The following is a 15,146-nucleotide window of genomic DNA, read 5'->3' as shown; positions in this document are numbered from 1 at the left end:
CAGTCTGAAGGTCTGGCTACGCGAGACTAACAATCATGTTAGGTCCAATCATTAGAAACTTCAGAATTAAGTAGTAGGAAATTACTAGTCATCTAATTTTTGTATCAGCTATGCATTCCGTTATTTTTTTCTGAATTGGTAAGTTTCGTTGGATCGCGAAGAAATATAGAGCTGAGTATCATCGGCATAACAGTGAAAACTAATCCCATGCTTCCTAATGATATAGGGTAGCATGTACAGGGTGAACAGCAACTGTCCTAGTACTGAGCCTTGTGGTACTCCATACTTAACTTGTGGTTGATATGACATCTCTTTATTTATTGCTACAAACTGATAATGGTCAGATAAGTATGATTTAAACCATGCTAATGCAATTCCACTAATGCCAACATAGTTGTTGAGTTTATTTAGAAGAATGTTGTGGTCGATAGTGTCAAATGCAGCACTAAGATCAAGTACCACTAATAGAGAGATTCAACCACATTCGGGTGATAAGAGCAATTTTTTTACTCTAATGAGAGCAGTCTCAGTACTATGATATGGTTTAAATCCTCACTGGAAATCCTTGCAGATTACATTTCTTCTAAAAAGGAACATAGTTGTGAGGATACTGCCTTTTAAAGTATTTTTGACAAAAAGGGTAGATTTGAGATCGGCCTGTAATTGACTAATTCGATCAAATTGCGTTTTTTTTTTTATAAGAGGTTTAATAATAGCCAGCTTAAAAGTGTTCAGGATCTATGACCTCTGGAAGCACCTCTTTCAGTAGCTTAGTTGGTATAGGATTAGAATTTAGACAATTCTTCCTCTTCTATTGCAACAAAATAATGTATTTTTTCCACAGTGACACTACAATGCACTGTCTGATGCGATACTGCAGTAGACGGTTGCATAGTTGTAATTTTCTCTCTAATATTATCAATCTTGTAAGTAAAGAAGTTCATAAAGTCATTACTGATATGCTCTTCAGAAGTAGAAGCTTTATTTCTTGTTAATTTAGCCACTGTATCAAATAAATACCTAGGGTTGTATTTGTTTTCTTCTAAGAGAGTCGAAACATAAGCAGATCCAGCAGTTTTTAAGGCCTTTCTTGTACGCAATTGTGCTCTCTCTCTCCACGAAATGCGAAAAACAAGTAGTTTTGTTTTCTTCCAGCTATGCTCCATTTTTCTTGCTGCTCTCTTGAGGGCCCGAGTGTTCTCGTTGTACCACGGCGTTGGACTATTTCCTTTTTTACTTTAAGAGCAATAGAGCAGCTGTGTCTAAAGTGCTTGAAAGAGAGTGCTCGCTGTGCTCGCTGCCGGCCGACTCAGGCGGCCGGCAGCAAGCTCGACCGCCCCCCCCGGGCAACTCACTCCAGCGCACCACCTCGAGCGTCCATGGTGATGGAAACTACCATGCTCAATGGCACCGCGGATTCCACACAGCTGCGAGGACTCTTTGACAGCACGTTCCTCCTCCTTCCCGGGTTTCGGCACCAGTGTAACAAAGTTCGTTGTTATGGCAAGAAGGAGGTGGGAACCGGCGAACATTCAACAGGTTTTAATAAGTAAATAAACAAATACAAAAATAAAAGTATAACACAACATAAAATCAGGCCTGTTCCTCTCTCGATCTTCACTGTCGTCGCTCCTCCTTTATGCCTCTGCTCCTCCGTGAGAGATACAAGACCGGTGCGCCTCACAGGTGCCGTTCATCATTAATCACGCCACCGGTCTCGTGCCGTTCTCTCATGTCCCTCGACCTCGTCCTGCTCGCCACAAGTATATTTTAGTTGTAATTAAATTGTAGTAAAGCACAACTTTAAGTGTATTTAGTGTACTAAATTGGAACAACTTCAAGTACTTAGTATACTTTAAGTATATGCCTGTGTAGGGACTAATTACATGCTTGATTAGTGATATTAAAGTGTACTTTATTAATGTCAGTACATTACAAATTAATTTTGAGTGTCTTTGAAACATATAAGCAATATACCATAAGTGTATTTATATATACAGTATATATATATATATATATATATATATATATATATATATATATATATATATATATATATATACATATATATATATATATATATATGTATATATATATATATATATATATATATATATTATGTTGGGGTTTTCACCTTTTATTAGGATAGGACAGTAGCTAGACAGGAAGTGAGGTGGGAGAGAGATACTTTATACATATATACATACTTTATACATATATAACCCCCCCCCCCCCACACACACACACACACACACACACACACACACAAGCATGCTACCAGGCCATTGCAAGTTTGATGACATTGTCTTGCGTAAGAGGTAGGATTTGAGTCTAAATTTGGCCTCTTTAGTATGGGTTGCACTGACGCATGTTTTAAACGCTCAGGGACAACTCCCAGCTCAAGGCATTTATTTACAAAGTGTAGGAGTGTCGTACTCACTACATTGAACACTTTTTTCAATAGTCGTGCTGGGATAGTGTCTAGTGGTGATCCTGTAGGTTTTAGCTGCTTCACCGTGTCATTTTAAAAAGTCATAGTGATTGGTGTAAATTTACTGAGTCTGCCGGTGTAATTTAACTGACCTGCAGGGTTACCAGTGGTCAATTGTGTGTTATTTCTAATTCCAGCTATCTTGTCTGTGAAAAACTTACAGAACCGTTCACACATAGCTACTGACTCATTCGGGTAGATGGACACAACTGGATTTGTAACAGTATTGATAACAGTATATTCTAATATGGAGAATTATTACTATCGCTAATAAACTACAAACACACAAATAAAAATGGCTCGCAACATGCCACCTTGACATTTTTACATAAATAGACATATTAGACATAATTAGCCTATTAGACATAAATTTCACATAATTTGTGATGTGCAACCGGGCGTAAGCTTGATTTTCTCAAAAAGAACAATATGTTATGTACTCCCATATAATTGTAGCACCGTTTGTGCTGAATATAGTGAAATCAGACTTTATCCATAAAAATGTCATACAGTAAGTAACTGAAATAAGCACAAATGTCAGGGCATGTCAAAACCTCTCAAAAACAGAGGTTTAAGTGGTCAGGCACTGCTGCAGTGAACCATCTATTCTTACTTATTGCTTCTTACTCTAGGTCTGACCTGTCAGTTTGTGGTCCTAGAGAGGTGGTCCTCTCCTGATGTCTTTTTAAAGAGCACCTATTATGACATTTAAAATGTTCCTAATGTTGTTTTGGGAGTCCCCAACAAGAGTTTTACATGCATGCAATGACAAAAAACACTTTTTTTGTCGTATAATATGCATTTATTTTTACCTGATTTGCTCACCGACTCCCAAATGATTCGTTCAATGACTCATTTTTCCAAACCCCTCCTTCGCTGATGACCCAGCAGTGTTTACAGAGATAATGCTTATTGTTTAACACGGAGTACAATGATGCTTTTATCAATTAAATTGTGTTATAATAATGATTATAGTCCACTGCTTTGTAGTTTGTAGTAAAAAAGTAAAAATAAAATAAAGAATTTAATGTTATGTTAGCGAGCATAGCCCAGAGTTCATATTGTAAAAGCACAATCAGTCTTTGTTTGCGTTAGCCTGATGCATAAACAACGTTTTTCCAAAATAAAAAATGCAGTTACGTTACTACGAGGTATCACTCTATTCTTTAAGACAACTCCGAAAACAATGACAAACACTTCACATATCTCAATACAATTGTCATTGAAGACCTAGAAGCTAAACGGTGCTTACACAACAAACAAAATAATTATTAAGCATGCTACATAAAACATAAAAGCAACCCCAGCAGGCACACTACGTCATATGACGTTGATATTTGGTTAAGTTTTGGTTGCGACGTCGGGTGACCAAAATCCAACATCAATACAACGTCTAATGCCAACGTACAATTGACGTCTAATACCGACGTCAGCTGACGTTGATATTTGGTTGTTTTTAGGTTGTGTTGTAAAGTTACCAAAATCCAATGTCTATTGACGTCATTATGGTGACAACCAGGCAACGTCAAATTATAACATCAGTAGACGTTGATATTTTGTTGGTTTTAGGTCGTAGTATTTACCAACCAAAATACAACGTCATCTGACGTAATAATGGTAACGTCCACGCAACGTCAAATTATAACATCAGTAGACGTTGATATTTTGTTGGTTTTAGGTCGTGGTATTTACCAACCAAAATACAACGTCATCTGACGTAATAATGGTAACGTCCAAGCAACGTCAAATTATAACATCAGTAGACGTTAATATTTTGTTGGTTTTAGGTCGTGGTATTTACCAACCAAAATACAACGTCATCTGACGTAATAATGGTAACGTCCACGCAACGTCAAATTATAACATCAGTAGACGTTGATATTTTGTTAGTTTTAGGTCGTGTATTTTACCAACCATAATACAACGTCATCTGACGTAATAATGGTAACGTCCACGCAATGTCAAAGTACAACATCAGTAGACGTTGATATTTTGTTGATTTTAGGTCGTGGTATTTACCAACCATAATACAACGTCATCTGACGTAATAATGGTAACGTCCACGCAATGTCAAAGTACAACATCAGTAGACGTTGATATTTTGTTGATTTTAGGTTGTGGTATTTACCAACCATAATACAACGTCATCTGACGTAATAATGGTAACGTCCACGCAACGTCAAAGTACAACATCAGTAGACGTTGATATTTTGTTGATTTTAGGTTGTGGTATTTACCAACCATAATACAACGTCATCTGACGTTAAAATGGTAACGTCCACGCAACGTCAAAGTACAACATCAGTAGACGTTGATATTTTGTTGGTTTTAGGTCGTGGTATTTACCAACCATAATACAACGTCATATGACGTAATAATGGTAACGTCCACGCAACGTCAAATTATAACATCAGTAGACGTTGATATTTTGTTGGTTTTAGGTCGTGGTATTTACCAACCATAATACAACGTCATCTGACGTAATAATGGTAACGTCCACGCAATGTCAAATTATAACATCAGTAGACGTTGATATTTTGATGGTTTTAGGTCGTGGTATTTACCAACCATAATACAACGTCATATGACGTCATTATGGTAACGTCCACGCAACGTCAAATTATAACATCAGTAGACGTTGATATTTTGTTGGTTTTAGGTCGTGGTACTTACCAACCATAATACAACGTCATCTGACGTAATAATGGTAACGTCCACGCAACGTCAAATTATAACATCAGTAGACGTTGATATTTTGATGGTTTTAGGTCGTGGTATTTACCAACCATAATACAACGTCATCTGACGTAATAATGGTAACGTCCACGCAACGTAAAATCATAACATCAGTAGACGTTGATATTTTGTTGGTTTTAGGTTGTGGTATTTACCAACCATAATACAACGTCATCTGACGTAATAATGGTAACGTCCACGCAACGTCAAATTATAACATCAGTAGACGTTGATATTTTGTTGGTTTTAGGTCGTGGTATTTACCAACCATAATAAAACGTCATCTGACGTAATAATGGTAACGTCCACGCAACGTCAAATTATAACATCAGTAGACGTTGATATTTTGATGGTTTTAGGTCGTGGTATTTACCAACCATAATACAACGTCATCTGACATAATAATGGTAATGTCCACGCAACGTAAAATCATAACATCAGTAGACGTTGATATTTTGTTGGTTTTAGGTTGTGGTATTTACCATCCAAAATACAACGTCATCTGACGTTATAATGGTAATGTCCACGCAACATCAAATTATAACATCAATAAACGTTGATTATTTGTTGGTTTTAGGTTGTGGTTTTCACTAACCAAAATACAACGTCAAGCCAACGTCTCCAGACAACGTCATATTTACGTCAAACACTGACATTAAGTCATGAGGTATGGTGACCAAAACCCAATGTCATCTGACGTCATAATGGTAACGCCCACACAACGTTAAACACTAACATCATTAGACGTTGATATTTTGTTGTTTTTAGGTTGTGGTTTTCACTAACCAAAATACAACGTCAAGCCAACGTCTCCAGACAACGTCATTTTGATGTCAAACACTTATATACCCGTCCTTCGGATGAGACGTTAAACCGAGGTCCTGACTCTCTGTGGTCATTAAAAATCCCAGGATGTCCTTCAAAAAAGAGTAGGGGTGTAACCCCGGCATCCTGGCCAAATTTGCCCCTTGGTCTCTGTCCATCATGGCCTCCTTTCCTTATCATCCCCATATACTGATTGGCTTCATCACTGTCTCCTCTCCACCAATTAGCTGGTGTGTGGTGGGCGTTCTGGCGCAATATGGCTGCTGTCGCATCATCCAAGTGGATGCTGCACATTGGTGGTGGTTGAGGAGATTCCCCCCTTCTAGGTGAAGCGCTTTGAGGTCTCAGATAAAGCGCTATATAAATGTAACAAATTATTATTATTATTATTATATTCAGTCATGAGGTATGGTGACCAAAACCCAACATCATCTGACGTCATAATGATAACGTCCACACCTCGTCAAATTATAACTTCATTAGACGTTGATATTTTGTTGGTTTTAGGTTGTAGTATTTACTAACCAAAATACAACGTCAAGCCAACGTCTCCATACAACATCATATTTACGTCAAACACTGACATTAAGTCATGAGGTATGGTGACCAAAACCCAACATCATCTGACGTCATAATGTTAACGTCCACACAACGTCAAACTCTAACATCATTAGACGTTGATATTTTGTTGGTTTTAGGTTGTGGTATTTACTACAATGTCAAGCCAACATCATAGTGACGTCAAAAAATGACATTTCAAAACCCAATGTCTCCTTAACGTTGTAATGGTAACGTCCACACAACAATAAATTCTAACATCATATTGATGTCAAATACTAAAATGTGTTGTTGGGTCACAATCTTCTAAATTATCGTGAGGTATGGTGGTCTAAACCCAGCACTGTCACAATGTTAACATCTAGACAACAAGACATTCCTTTATCAGATGTTGTTGTTTTGTTGACTGTATATCATTACTAACAAAACACAAACGTCAGCATGCTAATTTATACATCTAAAAAAGGATACAGGCAACATTAGACATATTTGGTATGATTTCAGTTGTAGTGTTGGGTAAGATAAATTCAATGTCTAAAATAGGCCTACACCAAGCAATCAAATTCTGAAAGAGTGCTGTAAAGGTGCACACAACAACACTGTTTGGGATTCGTTTTTAACATATTTTATACTTATTTCTACAATTATATAATGAATCCTAAACCACCTTGTGTTGTTTTGCACATATATATATATATTTTAAATCAGCTGGTTTGCTGCTCAAAATGTTGTTTGCAGGTGTATACACTTTATTCATTTTAGAGCAGCACACTCCAGGTAAGTTGCTCATTCTTACAAGAGGGAAAGACGGTTCAAATTTGGATTATCTACATTATGGAACAGCAAATACCACTGTGTGGGTGAAATGTGAACTACCTCTTCAAGTTGTGCCTTTGGGTAATCCATTTAAAAAAAAAATCAAAATACGCAGTTTATCAGAGAGCAATGAATAGGCTACAGGTAGGCCTAGTGGTAACAGTACTCAACATCTGTATAGCATACGCCCAACCACCTGACGAAGGTTTTAGTTGTTTTATCAGGACTACTGGTGAGTTGGACCTCATGGCCCTGAAGGCTATAACACATGGCCTTATAATTTGGATTCCATGACGAGACACAGACATAGGGTAGACTGGGTACAGTTGAGACATGTGTACAGTTGAGACACCTTAAATAACTTGCGTGCGCAGCAAGCACACGTTGTGATTTTTGTTGTGCACATGCGTATTAGTGTCCTCTTTGATCGTGGAAAATTTGAACAACAGACACATCTCCGATCTGAAGATATCAGCAAAAGTTTTTTTTCTAAATTAAGACGTTCACTTCACCATGCACTCTCCACAATGAATAGCTTATCCTTATGTGACTGTTAAACGTAACTGGTATACAAAAGTTATTCTGTGCCCTAAAAACTGGCATATTTCATGATATTGTGTCATGCAAGGTCATTGAAAAAATTAGAGAAATGTGCGAGGTGTCCCAGCGATAAAGATCCATAGACATCACACGCTGTTTAGATGGTCAGTGTTATGATAACAGGTTAAACGTCGTAATTAGCCAGCACAGGACACAAATTAAAATAAAATTTGATATTTGTAATATTTAAACTGTGTATTATTAATGAATAGCCTATATTTTCTAAAATGAATTTAATATGTTCCACATATAGGTACAGTTGAGACAACGTTGAGACAAAAAGCACCTTATTTTTATGAGCTAATTGTGGAAAATATAAACTACTTATGGGTATTATTGATTGATAATATCTTAGTCTACAAGCTAATGAAATGTCATGTAGCATGTCATGTGGAAATTCACTTGTTTTCAGTATCTATTTTGTGTGAAAAATCAAAATCAAAAAGTGTCTCAACTGTACCCACTCATTTCACCCATAATTTATTTTAAAGCTTCATAACAGTGCAGCTGTCAGACAAACGCAGTAGCCTAAGTATTAATATACAAATAATGATTAGAATATGAATAACGATAATAAAATCAAATTAGCCTATTGAAGTGTAGTTTGGTTTTTGTTTTGTTGAAAGAAATTTGAAATTAATTCCTAACCAATCACAGTTAGGCATCAATTTCCTCTGCCCTATCCTCTTGTGGAAAACACCTCACTAACCAATCACAGTTAGGCAAGCATTAATTTCCTCTGCTCCATCTTTGTGGAAAATACCACTCTAGCTGTTGTACTCACTGCATAGCGCGGGCACTGCACACCTTTCAACATCCTGCTGACATACCTGCTGTGGACGATGAGTGAACAGAGGTAAGGAAAATATAAATAAATATGGGTGTTTATTAGTTTTAATTTTCTGTGGGACAGCAATGGATTTTTGTGAACTGGCGCGAATTTCCACCTAGCCTAGGCTAGCTACTAACTGCATTGCCAGAGTATCTTTAATAATGTACAGTTAAAAGTGACTTAAATATTATAACTATACATAACTATAGTACAATAGTACAAGTAGTGAAATGAAAGTCGCCTCAGCGCACATTTTTCTGACTGAACTGCACGTGAGCCGGCTTGTCTGTTCGCAAGTATCGGGGAAACGTTATAGCACGTGAAATGAATGCTTTAATTTACATTAATTTTACGGAGCCCTCCACATGACACATACAATAAAAAATGTTTACATTGTGGCCATATTTGTCCTTTGTCGTGGATTCTCGATCACTTTATTGTGTAAAATGTGCTCGTGGGTCAATGACGTAGGCCTACTTGGGCTAGGCCCATTTTCGACGGCGCCTCCATGTCACGGACCGGTTATTATATTTTCTGCTATATTTGCTTTTTATTTATTAAATACATGCAATTGGTTGATGAAACATTTATTAAAATTAAGATACAAATTTTTACAAAACGAAATTTAAAGAAAGGCTTTCTACAGAGCAAAACTGAAGTTGTAAAACGCATTTCTGATGATTTACAAAACAAAACTTCCATGTAAAAACCATGTCTCCCGACATATTGCGCATCTTATGATCCTATCTAAAAAATAAAAATAATTGTTGCTAAAAAAAATTTGTAAAAAATATAATATATAATAAAACAGCAGATAATAATATATTAATATAAAATAATAACACGGTTTTGGCGTTTATATAGTTCTAATGACGGTGTTTAACTATAACAGTCGGTCTCACGGTTATATACTAACCGTCACACCCCTAGGCATGACCAATAATAGCAATAGAGAGCCTAAGTCCCGCCCCTCCGCTTCCGGCTCATGGGACCTTATTTCGGAAAAAATATGTATGGAAGTCAATGGCGAGAGATAACTTATCTTTTTATTCCGTCTGAACTGTCCCCTGAACTACACATATGATGTTTGTCAATTTAAAAGGTAAATATGAAAGTCAAGAAAGTCGCAGTTTGTCATAAAACAGAAGAGTAACGTTTAGTTGTATGTGAAAATCGCTCGATGAACTACATCTCTCGTCTCGCACTATGTAGCCTACGTCACAAGATCCGTTGCTCGTATGTGTGTATTCTGGCTCAAAACACGAGTCAGGCATGACGGCGTAACGTTAGGATTATAATGTAAGACTATAGAAAAAATGACAGACGTTAGCTTCAGTAAAGTTAGCTTCATTCATTGAGAGAAAAGGTATGACGTCGCATGTGCGCCTTCTGGGTTTGTAGTCTTTGTAATTACGTATTTTCACAGTCTTATACCTCAACAGTTTTACATCAAACTGCGACTTTCTTGACTTTAAAATGTATCTTTTAAATTGACAAACATCATATGTGTAAATCAGGGCACAATTCAAACGAGATCAAAATATTTGTTGTCTCTCGCCATTGACTACCATACAATATTTTTCCGAAATAAGGTCCCATGGTGGTCGACCGGAAGGGGAGGGACTTAGGCTCTCTATAACTATCAAATAAAAAGATAAAATCTCTCATTTCTGTGGCTGAAATATGAATCATTGATACAGTATGCTTAAGTCAATGGTATTTTTATCAGTTTAATGTGATTTACAGGAAAACAAGTCTGTTAACTACATTTAAGAAGGCAACTGAAATTATAGAACAAAAATATGAGATCATTACTTACAAAAACTCAAAAGAAATGCAAACAATTTAATTACTGAGAACTTGGGTAACACTTTACAATCCGGGTGCACTAATATGCATAGTTCATAAGTAACTAATGCACAGATAGGCCTAATTGGTTGTTTCTTGATGGTCGCCCATTCATAAAATGCACATCATCGGACAACGTTTGTTTTGTATATTATGATGCAAATATACAAATGATTTGCAATATTGTACAGGATTAATTTACAAAACACTTTGGAAATCATGCCAAATATTGCAGAAAATAAATATGCATAAATTTAGAGTAATTTCAAAAATGTTTCCAAAAAAGAAAGTATGGCCGGATAGTCAAAATAAGATATTTTGGCACTTTAAAAAACAGAAAATGACAAATAATTAATGCTTTTTTAAAAGTTAAAGTACATATTTGGTATCTTGTTATGCGTTTAAACCCATTTTTAAATTAAACCCAATTAAACCCATTAATTTACAAAAAAAATGCAACCGGACAGAGAATTTAGGCGTCACGTCATTGACATTTTTAGTAAAGAGTTGAGAAATATAAATATTTTACAATAACTTATATTGGATATGTAAATGGAATTTGCTTAATGGACGAGTCTTACAAAGTATAGGCTATTTCGTAAAACCCATGAATGTATACCCAACTTTGAAATCACCTTGTTTTTATTTGGGGTTTTTTTTATGCGTTTTGTTTCCTTTCCATGGTCTGATAAAGCCATTGCTGTTGCCAGGTATGTTTTTGGTGCTGATTTTAAAGAGGCGAGTCTAGAACACTTTTTCTTTTCTCTCCGGACAAGTAACTTGACCATATTACAATGCCTAATGTCGAGCTCCACAATAATAATAAAAACTGTTATGGCAACATAATTGATAAGCTTAATTATATTAAATGAAAAAACAACAACATGTAGGCTATTTGGAAAGAAACCCATTTGATTAATGCCACCTTGAGATATTCAATGCTTTAGTCAAGTGTCACAATTTTTTAATGGCATTGAATAAATATTTTTATTATGAAGCGTTTCCATTCAAATGATGATAAATGTGATTGGGGTTAATTAGATTCATTAATCAATTTATCACGTAATAAATTTGATTACAAATTTTAGATTGAAGGCCCGTCCTGTAGTTGATCTTATTCTGCTATAACCTTATCACTAACAGTGGGTTTTCTTATGTGCTTTTCGGTTAGCCTACTTTGAATAGATTTGCACTTTAATGTCTGTAGTTTTAATGCTTACTGCAGTGCATCATAACCTATATTCCCCATAAATTTCCTTTTTTAAAATATTTCTTACAGAGAGTGTCCAGAGGACTTCCAAGGAGACGGAGGCAAATATTTCAGCGGCTGTGTCACCTTTTGTTTAAAATATGCCCCAGACAGGGTGGGCGGAGGTGGCAGAAAGAAAGATTGTTAGATATAAAGAATAAAGGATAATGGTAAATTTGCTTTATAGTTGAAGATTTATAGTTCCATTTCTTTTAAAATAATGTAAAAAAAAAAAACTAATTTTATAATCTATTTCTGTTAAAATAATGTAAAAAAAAATATATATATACTAATAAAAGTTTTTTTTTTAGAATCCATTTAATTGTTTTGTCATTTTTCTAATAAACAACATGTGTACTCCAAGTTACTTTTCTGTTTGCTCTTGTCTTAAGATACTTTTGGGTTGTCTCGCATTGGATCTTGACCTCTGTTCGACCTTGTTGCTATGAAGTTTCTTTGTATGTTGATTTTTATTTTACAATGAAAACCTGGCTCTGTTAAAAGTTCGATGTCATGCCAACAAAATAACCATATATCTCTTAGTATATATATTTAAGTTGGAATTTGACAGCTAATGTTGTGTTGACACTGTTGGAGATTGGACCAACTTGAGTTTAAAGTCTATCTCAAACGTTGGACAGAGGTTGTATTTTGGTTGAAAATGAAAACCGGGTTGACGTCATAACCCAACGTCAGACTGACATCTATCTCCAATGTTGGACAGACGTTGTATTTTGGTTGAAAATGAAAATCGGGTTGACGTCATAACCCGACGTCAGTCTGACATCTATCTCCAACGTTGGAAAGACGTTGTATTTTTGTTGAAAATGAAAATCGGGTTGACGTCATAACCCAACGTCAGTCTGACGTCTATCTCAGACGTTGGACAGACGTTGTATTTTGGTTGAAAATGAAAATCGAGTTGACGTCATAACCCAACGTCAGTCTGACGTCTATCTCAAACGTTGGAGAGACGTTGTATTTTGGTTGGAAATGAAAATCGGGTTGACGTCATAACCCAACGTCAGTCTGACGTCTACCTACAACGTTGGAGAGACGTTGTATTTTGGTTGAAAATGAAAATCGGGTTGACGTCATAACCCAACGTCAGTCTGACGTCTACCTACAACGTTGGAGAGACGTTGTATTTTGGTTGAATATGAAAATCGGGTTGACGTCATAACCCAACGTCAGTCTGACGTCTACCTCCAACGTTGGAGAGACGTTGCATTTTGGTTGAATATGAAAATCGTGTTGACGTCATAACCCAACGTCAGTCTGACGTCTATCTCAAACGTTGGAAAGACATTGCATTTTGGTTGAATATGAAAATCGGGTTGACGTCATAACCCAACGTCAGTCTGACGTCTACCTCCAACGTTGGAGAGACGTTGCATTTTGGTTGAATATGAAAATCGTGTTGACGTCATAACCCAACGTCAGTCTGACGTCTACCTCCAACGTTGGAGAGACGTTGCATTTTGGTTGAATATGAAAATCGGGTTGACGTCATAACCCAACGTCAGTCTGACGTCTACCTCCAACGTTGGAGAGACGTTGCATTTTGGTTGAATATGAAAATCGGGTTGACGTCATAACCCAACGTCAGTCTGACGTCTACCTCCAACGTTGGAGAGACGTTGGAAGTTGACGTTAATTTGACGTTAGGTTCTGACGTCAACCCGATTTTCATATTCAACCAAAATGCAACGTCTGTCCGACGTTGGGGTCCAACGTCAGACTGACGTCATATAGACGTCTTGTGCCTGCTGGGACAATTATTAATAACACTTACAGGTTGTGATTCGGAGGAGGAAGCTGATGCAAATACACTTGGAACTGAACCTTCCTTCAATATCAGCCGGCTCGCGAATCCAAGTTTGATTGCATCAAAACGTCAATTGCAGCAATCGTCTTCAAAATGGCGCGAACAAAGCATAAGGCTCGGACTATACTTCTGTGGTATCGTTGTATATATGAATTGTAGCCACTTAGTCTTCAAATGCTCCTCCTTGGGCAGATGAAAAAAGTTGGCTTTTGAGCCGCACTTCAGAACACAGCGTCTCGTCGCCATGATGTTTTCAAGTTTTCGAGTCTGGCATTGGAGCGCAATAAGTGGGCGTATCGTATTCAAATAACTTGACAAGTTGACGTCATCTAGTCAGAGAAAAAGCTTCGGTCTTCTAACGATTCATAAAAATGACTTTTGAAAGACAATAACTTTATATACGGTGCACTTTCATATTTCAAACTTTGCAGGATGTTTCTGTTCACTTAGATCTATGTTACACACTACATGAAAGGTAAATGTCAAAATTCCATAATAGGTGCCCTTTAAAGCTTCTTTTTGTGTATTGTGAACTTCCCAATAAATGTCACTCTAGATGGGTTTTTTTTTGTGCTGGGACAGGAGAGCTCTTGGTTGCCTGTTTTTTGTTTGTTTGTTTGTTTGTTTGTTTGTTTGTTTGTTTGTTTGTTTGTTTGTTTTTGTTCATAAATTTCTTTATAAATCTTCCTTCCTTGACAATAGGGAGGCCTGTGACATGATAAGACTTAAAGGGATAGTTCACTTTGAAATTAAATGTTGGTATGTTTTAGCTTACCTGAAGTGCATCCAAGATGTAGGTGTCTTTGTCTCCTCAGTAGTTTCAATTTTGATATTTTTAGGTCAAACCGTTCTTGTCTGTCAGTCATATAATGCAGGTATATAGGTACTGTCTCCAAAAGCATGCAGAGATGTCAAGTCAAGTCATCTTTATTTATATAGCGCTTTTTACAATACAGATTGTATCAAAGCAGCTTCACAGTTATAACATGAAAATACAAAAAAAATTATTGAAAATAATTGAATATTAAATGTCCCCAACTAAGCAAGCCAGAAGGTAAGGCAACAGCGGCAAGGAACCAAAACTCCATCAGGTGACAGAAGGGAGAAAAAAAACCTTGGGAGAACCCAGGCTCAGTCGGGGGCCAGTTCTCCTCTGGCCAATGAGTGAACAGTGTATAAAGTGTCTCATATAGATGTCTCTAATAGCATGCAGAGAGAAGTCCAAATAAAAAAATTCCCCATCGTAAGTGCACATTGATGGCCTAAGCTCGCGCGAACTCATCCGGGAGTGTTGAGTTTTCAATTATTCCCAATTTGTAAGCCTTCTATCTTGACACAACCCGATCTCACCAAATGCGTCTAT

At 36.6% G+C, this 15,146-nt stretch overlaps 1 protein-coding gene across 1 annotated transcript in view; it reads right to left on the bottom strand.

Annotated features, from left to right (window-relative positions):
- Positions 1-1,348: 1,348 nt before the first annotated feature.
- mal2 (mal, T cell differentiation protein 2) overlaps positions 1,349-15,146 on the bottom strand; it is a 29,502-nt gene continuing 15,704 nt past the window's right edge. The window contains exon 5 of the transcript XR_013799194.1: positions 1,349-1,750. The gene's annotated coding sequence lies outside the window, so the exon portion shown is untranslated. The remainder of the gene's footprint in view (positions 1,751-15,146) is intronic.

This window comes from Phoxinus phoxinus, assembly GCF_949152265.1.
Source record: "Phoxinus phoxinus genome assembly, chromosome: 10".
Lineage (NCBI taxonomy): Eukaryota > Metazoa > Chordata > Actinopteri > Cypriniformes > Leuciscidae > Phoxinus > Phoxinus phoxinus.
The sequence above is the reverse complement of the archived record's forward strand: the minus strand, read 5'-3'. Positions and strand labels throughout refer to the sequence as shown.